Source organism: Balearica regulorum, chromosome 15 (assembly GCF_011004875.1).
Source record: "Balearica regulorum gibbericeps isolate bBalReg1 chromosome 15, bBalReg1.pri, whole genome shotgun sequence".
Classification (NCBI taxonomy): domain Eukaryota; kingdom Metazoa; phylum Chordata; class Aves; order Gruiformes; family Gruidae; genus Balearica; species Balearica regulorum.
Window position 1 is genome coordinate 68,616 of NC_046198.1, and position 6,381 is coordinate 74,996.

Below are 6,381 nucleotides of genomic sequence, written 5' to 3' on the forward strand. Positions count from 1 at the left end.
GCGCTTCTGCATTGTCTCCGCAGTTAGAAAGCTCCAGCAAAGTCCAGCCCTCCAAAACATAAAGTAAGAATGACTCCATGCCTCAAAGCATGGGAAAGGTCTGCAAAAAGGGAAAAAAAAAAGAAAAAAGAAAAGAAAGAAAGAAACCAAAACAAAAAAGAACCTTACAGCCAGTTTCATAATGATGATTCTGCTTTGGTTTCAGTGAAAGGTTTACATCTAGCTTCCTCACCACCACACTGAGAACACGTGCCAGCTGCTTTATCTGCCTAACTTTGCTCAGCCTTCCAGCTTTTTAGGTAACAAAATAAACCGGGAAGAGGGGGGGGAGATAACACACCAAACCATAAAGCCATGCTAAAAGTTTATATTCATGGGGCTGCAGGTGACCCAGTGAGTGTCTCCCAGGACGCTGCTACTGGTCCCCCAGACCAGAGGTTGTGCCGAGCCCCCCCCTTAGCTGCGGGGTGACCAGAAATGGGCAGCGAGGGGACGGACGACACATGGGACACCCGGCCAGCTGTGGAGGGCCACCCCGACTACTTCCTCACGCGTGGCCATGCAACCGACCGCAGCTGTAGGCGCTGACCCTAAATACTCGGTTTGTCCCTATTTTTCTCCTCCACATGACACCGATCTCTGGTGCTTTTGCGCGGGGACTCAGCTTTCCTAGCTCCCCTCAACAGCTCCCGAAGGCTGCTGGCCGGCACCGGCACTCCCCGGCCACGGCTTCCCCGCCGCGCAGCCACCAGGCCCCTCCCCAGACCCGCCGGGCCCACAGCCCGAGGCCCGTATCCCCGTGGAGCCATGGCAGAGCCAAGAGGAACCTTCTGTTCACTAGAAATGAAGTTGGGGTGAAAAAAAATATAATCAGTTCTTGTGTTTTGCAGTGAAGAAAATGTTTGGAAACTTTGTGACTACATCAGGAGTCAGGATCAGTACCCTTTAGAAGAATTTTATGCTGTTTTCATAGCCAATGATCGGAGGATGGTGAGTCTACGAGATGTGATCTGAATGCAGCGATGGCGAGGTTCAGGCCTTCAGACCGCAGCCCAGCCTAGCTGAGACCTGGAACCAGGCCTTTAGACCACAGCCCGGCATAGCCGAGACGTGGGCTCAAGCATTTTAAGCCCAGCCTAGGCCTTTAGACCATAGTCTAACATAGGTGAGACACGGGTCCAGGCATTTTAACCCCAGCCCAACATAGGTGAGACATGCTCTCAGAGCACAGCCCAACCTCTAAGTGAGACATGGTCCAAAACCCTCTTGTAGTTCACTTTGGCTCAGAGGTGTGCAAACCACACCACGTGAGATCTTTCAGTTGTGCTTTGAGGACCATGGGAAGAGGCATGATGTCCTTATGAGCTCTGGGGAATTCTTCCCTGTAATCTGTGGGTTCAGGGGAATGATTATGTTATGTGGTCCAGAATTGTATCTCCAACTTCATGCTCCCAAAAGACAGAAACTAGGGAAAATTTTCTGACTGCAGCACAGATGTAAGTTGATGAATGGATAGGTTAGCAAAGAACTAACCAATTAACCCACGATTAATCTGTATGAATCTGAAAGGTTTTATTCACTTCAGATTTATTCACTTACAATTTTCAGATTCCACTCTGGAAGCAGAAATCGGGACATGGAGATGAGCCTGTTGTCTGGGTAAGGCATTCTCTTCTCTCTCTCGGGAATTTTGAGCATGTGCTTCTGTAGTTGATAGCTGCAGGATCAGACGTGGGCAGTGTCAGCCATCTTTACCATAACAAACTGTTCCATCCGAACATAAACCCCACTTTTTTACCCTGAGGGTGATGGAGCACTGGAGCAGGTTGCCCAGAGGAGTTGTGGAGGCTCCATGCTTGGAGTACTCAGAAGCCATCTTGGGCACGGCCCTGGTCAGCTCCTCTGGGCGTCCCTGCTTGAGCAGGGGCTGGACCAGATGACCTCCAGAGGTCCCTTCCAACCTCAACCATTCTTTTCCGGCTCTGTATTAATATGTATCATTCTTTTACAACAGGCTTATGAAGAGCCTGGTCTGGTGCTCATTTTTACCATTCATAGTAAATTATCAGTGAGACAGCCAGTAAAACCTACAGGTGACAAACCTTAATGTTGGTAAGAGTAGATAACAGATTTGTGAAAATTAGTATTGTTAAGGCTACCAGCTTTGTAGAATTGTAAGTAGATGTCTGTATTTGTAAGAAGTAGAGGGATGAAAATATCCATGTAGGCCTGACAGAGGATAGAAAAATATGAGTAATATATGTATCGGGTATCAGCAATTAAACTGACACATAAATGGTGGCTTTGGAGTGTCGTTTGATCAATGAACATAATGCAGTACTTACCACTACAGAATTCTTTTAAAATATGTATCCTCATAGTGTTCTTTCAGTTATCTGGTATGGAAGAACCTCTATTTACTGTGGCAATTTCTGTGTCTGAAATTCTGCAAAATAATCTGCAAACTTCTGAAGTTCTGTGATTTCTGAATCACTCATTCTCTCTCAAAATATCAGTACATTTATATTACAAAAAAAGATTTAGTTTAAAAAGAGATCCAAATGTTACAAAGATGATCTAAGAAGGAACAGGAGGGTCAGGAAAGGTCGCTGCAGAATGTGGATTTCCCATAAAAATTCATGGATCGAAAGGTGTTTTAACTTGGATGTTTCAGTGCATCGCAGGATTTGTAAAGCTTGTAGTTAATTTTTCTTACAGTCTGTAACAAATTCTTCTAAATAGTGTTGCATACAGTTGTACACGTGTCTTGGTCTGACACAGTAGCTTGCCTAAGATCTTTTCCATTCCAGTCCCTTTGTGGCTAGGATTGTTTAATATTGAAAGTGTCAAAAGACAGTGCTTCATACTCTTTTTGTGACTGGATTTAATGTAAGCTTTAGTAAGCTCTTAACAGCTACCTTCAATTTAGTTTTGGAAAACAGCAGTGTACATTCCTGACACCTAAGTAACTCAAATTTCTCCAAACCTCCACCACACCCATGTTTCTTACAAGTTAAGGAGTGAAACTGCACCTCAGAACCCAAGTGTCAAGACAAAATCATTATCTTGAAAAAGTGTGATTTAGTCCCCGCAGGCATTTTGTCGCAGCTTCAAGAGCTACTACCGGAATTTGTCTCACTCCTACGGTCCCCTTCATCTGAGCCGTTTGCTGCTTTTTCAGTTGCATGCTGTTTTTTCAGCGGCTTCTGGCAGCCAAACACTCAGCACTCAAATTCACAGACCATGTTTCTTCAACAGGTACAACATCTCTTATTAGAAGAGATCACTAGATCATTTTAACATTAAGCTATCGTCATTTATCGCGAACTTTGATTTAGGACTGAGTCTAAGACAAAAATGCTTATCCCACGTAACTTTTGCAGTTTGATGTGGGGCATGAAAGAGATTTGCTATTTTCTTAGGAGTAGCATAAACTTTAGTTTAGCTGTCCAGGCTTAAATCAAAGGGGGCTGCAGAGGAATGGAGAGAATACCAAGGTTTCTTGAAAAGCACGATGGGCAAGACAGGTGTGAGGAAATCTCTCTCCTGGTGCCAGAAGTGTTACAGGCTTAATACTTCATGGGCAGAAAGCAGGATTTAAAGAAAAGGATCTGTAGCTTCTGCTTCTAGGAACCATTGTTTTTCCACTCCCTTTGCCGCTTTCTCATTAACTGTTTAACTAATGGTGATTACCCTTCTTCCCAGGACTACCATGTTATTCTACTTCATGTTTCCGGTGGGGAGCAGAACTTCGTTTACGATCTTGACACAGCGTTGCCGTTTCCGTGTCCTTTTGATGTGGACAGCATGGAGGCCTTTGGGCTGGATGACAGCCTTCATCCAGAATTTCACAGGCGATGATGTAAAATATAAAGACCATGAATGTTATTTCATGAAATCAAAGCTGAAGTTCTATTGGTGGATGGATGGTGACAAAAGTTTTTTGCTGTACTCTAGTAAAATCAATGCACTGCCTTCTTTTTCTAAAGCTTTTTATCTTAATCATCAAAAGCCCTTTTCTTTGCTACTGTAGTTTCTTGTTAACTGCTTGGCACGATAGTCCTGTTTTATGTATTCAAGGAGATTAATGCTCCTGGATGGGAGGAAAGGGCTTTTGTCCTAAGTGACCAACAGTATTGTATATGCATCTCTTTTGACACAATTTTGCATTGTTTAGGAAAATCAGAATGATTCGAGCAGATTTGTACTTGAAGACGTCTGCTTCAGACAGATCTCATATGAAAGATGCAAATGGGAAGTGGCAGAAACCTCCTCCTTCATACCCTTGCATGGAAACTGCAGGTCAGCTGCCAGAGCTCCTTTTTCCTGCTTACAGTGTTGAATGACATAGTCCAAGATGCACACAAGAAATAAATGTGCTTTCATAACATGTGTCCAGAAGCATATCCAGCTAACTATTTCATATGGGGGAAAAAAAAAATACAATAGGGCTATGAAGCATTTGGCACTTCCTTTTCTGAATGTGTAAACTCTTGCATGCCTCCTGGCATTTACCATTATCGAACATGAATTACCGATCTTCATGAACTGAAAGCAGAGAACGAGTGGTAAGTACTACTGTTCTCCTTACAGAAGGGAACTGAAGCAAGGAGGCCAAATAACTTGCTTAGGGGTCACAAAGTGAATTTTTAACACACTGATTCCACCACACTTTAGCTGACAGGTCCCATTCTGCCAGAGCAGGTTGTTTTGACAGGAGGAAGTTTTCAGGCTCTGCTCAGCGTGCTGGGTTTGCCTGCAGGAGATGTTTGAGGTTTCTCTACCAAGTGAATGGACCTGAGAACTCTTTAAGACAAACTGACAAGTCAGCATTTTTTTCCCCAAGCCTTAAGCCTCTTTTAAGTGATAGTCTAGGTAATAGCCTCTGGGCCAAGCAGAGAGAGAAGTAGAGACTTGTCATCTCTTCTGTTCTATAGAGCTGCTGAAACCATTCTTATCACACAGCATTTCAGCTTATTTAAGCATGTGGTTGGCAAGCCCGCTAACATTCGCCATGTGTTTGTCCTCTCATTTTCTTCCCAGATGGGAAGTTTTGCTTTGAAAGAGTTTTCATGTTATTGCTCTGCATGTTTGGTTTTGTTGCTTTTTTAATAATGCAGTACTGCTGTGTGTTTCTGTTAGAGAAGGCAGGGTCAAAACCCCATGTTTTGTGTTCAGGTCCAAGTTTATTGTGGTTTTAAGTTGCTGGGAAGTTAATTCTCAATCTTCGCATTGGCTTCTAAGAAAGCTTGGTGTTTCACATTAGAGTAGAAATGAATTATGAATGTGGGCAGGAGCACAGCTGTAGTCTTCATTGTGAAGCTTTAGGTGTTTTCTAGACAGTCCAGGTTATGAACCACTTTAAATTCTGTGTCTTGGTCCCTACCTCCAGGACAATTTTACACAAAGGTTGTGTAGTGAATGGAGAATGTCAGGACTGGAGTGGATGGCTCCCTGTTAGCTGGAGCCTCTGAGGTACTGAGGACTTTTTTGCCTGTGGAAACCTTAATTCTTGTCATAGTTGGCAGCTAATGAAAGTGTGAGGAATATAGATCCGGCCAGACCAGGAAGGTGAAACCTTCTACTCAAATAAGAAGAGTAGAAAACATTACTTGTGGATAGTGAGTTCCAGAATGACTCAAACAGCAGCAGATGTGTACATGTACCTCCAGCTGTAGTGAACGACTCCATAGCTGCAACTATGTACCTCTCCCCTTATCTGTCTTGCTGGGCTGAGCTTTACCTGGCTGATGCGCAGCAGCCACATGGTCTCAACCAACCTCCAGATTGTCTCTATGATATTAATAGATAATGAAAGACAAGCAGACCTTCATTCCTCCCACGCTTTATTTCTTTGCTCTGTACCTTGCCACACTAAAAGGAGCATCCTGCTCAAAACAGGGGGTCCTTAGGACTATGTCCAGTTCCACCTTGAACACCTCCAGGGATGGAGATTCCACCATCTCTCTGCACAATCTGTTCCAATATTTGATCACTATCATGGTAAATAAATAAATAAATATTTTCCTCATATCTAATCAGAATCTCCCATGTTCCAACTTACATTCTTTGCTTCTTGTCCTGTCACCAGACTCCTCCAAGAAGGCTCTGGCTCCATCTTCTCTGTGTCCTCTGATCAGGTCGTTATAGACAGTGCTAAGATCTCCTCTTAATTTCAATCTTAATCGTAGATTCACAGACTGGTTTGGGTTGGAAGGGACCTCAAAGACCATCTAGTTCCAACCCCCCTGCCATGGGCAGGGACACCCTCTACTAGACCAAGTTGCCCAAAGCCCCATCCAGCCTGGCCTTCAACACTTCCAGGGATGGGGCATCCACAGCTTCTCTGGGCAACCTGTGCCGGTGTCTCACCACCATCAC

The 6,381-nt window shown here is 44.0% G+C and overlaps 1 long non-coding RNA gene across 1 annotated transcript; it reads left to right on the plus strand.

The window, feature by feature from the left end:
* The first annotated feature begins 833 nt into the window (after positions 1 to 833).
* On the plus strand, positions 834 to 3,824 carry LOC142603972 (uncharacterized). Its single transcript, XR_012837861.1, has 3 exons — positions 834 to 990; positions 1,609 to 1,659; positions 3,706 to 3,824. It is a non-coding gene; the product is annotated as an uncharacterized LOC142603972 (long non-coding RNA).
* Positions 3,825 to 6,381: the final 2,557 nt, after the last annotated feature.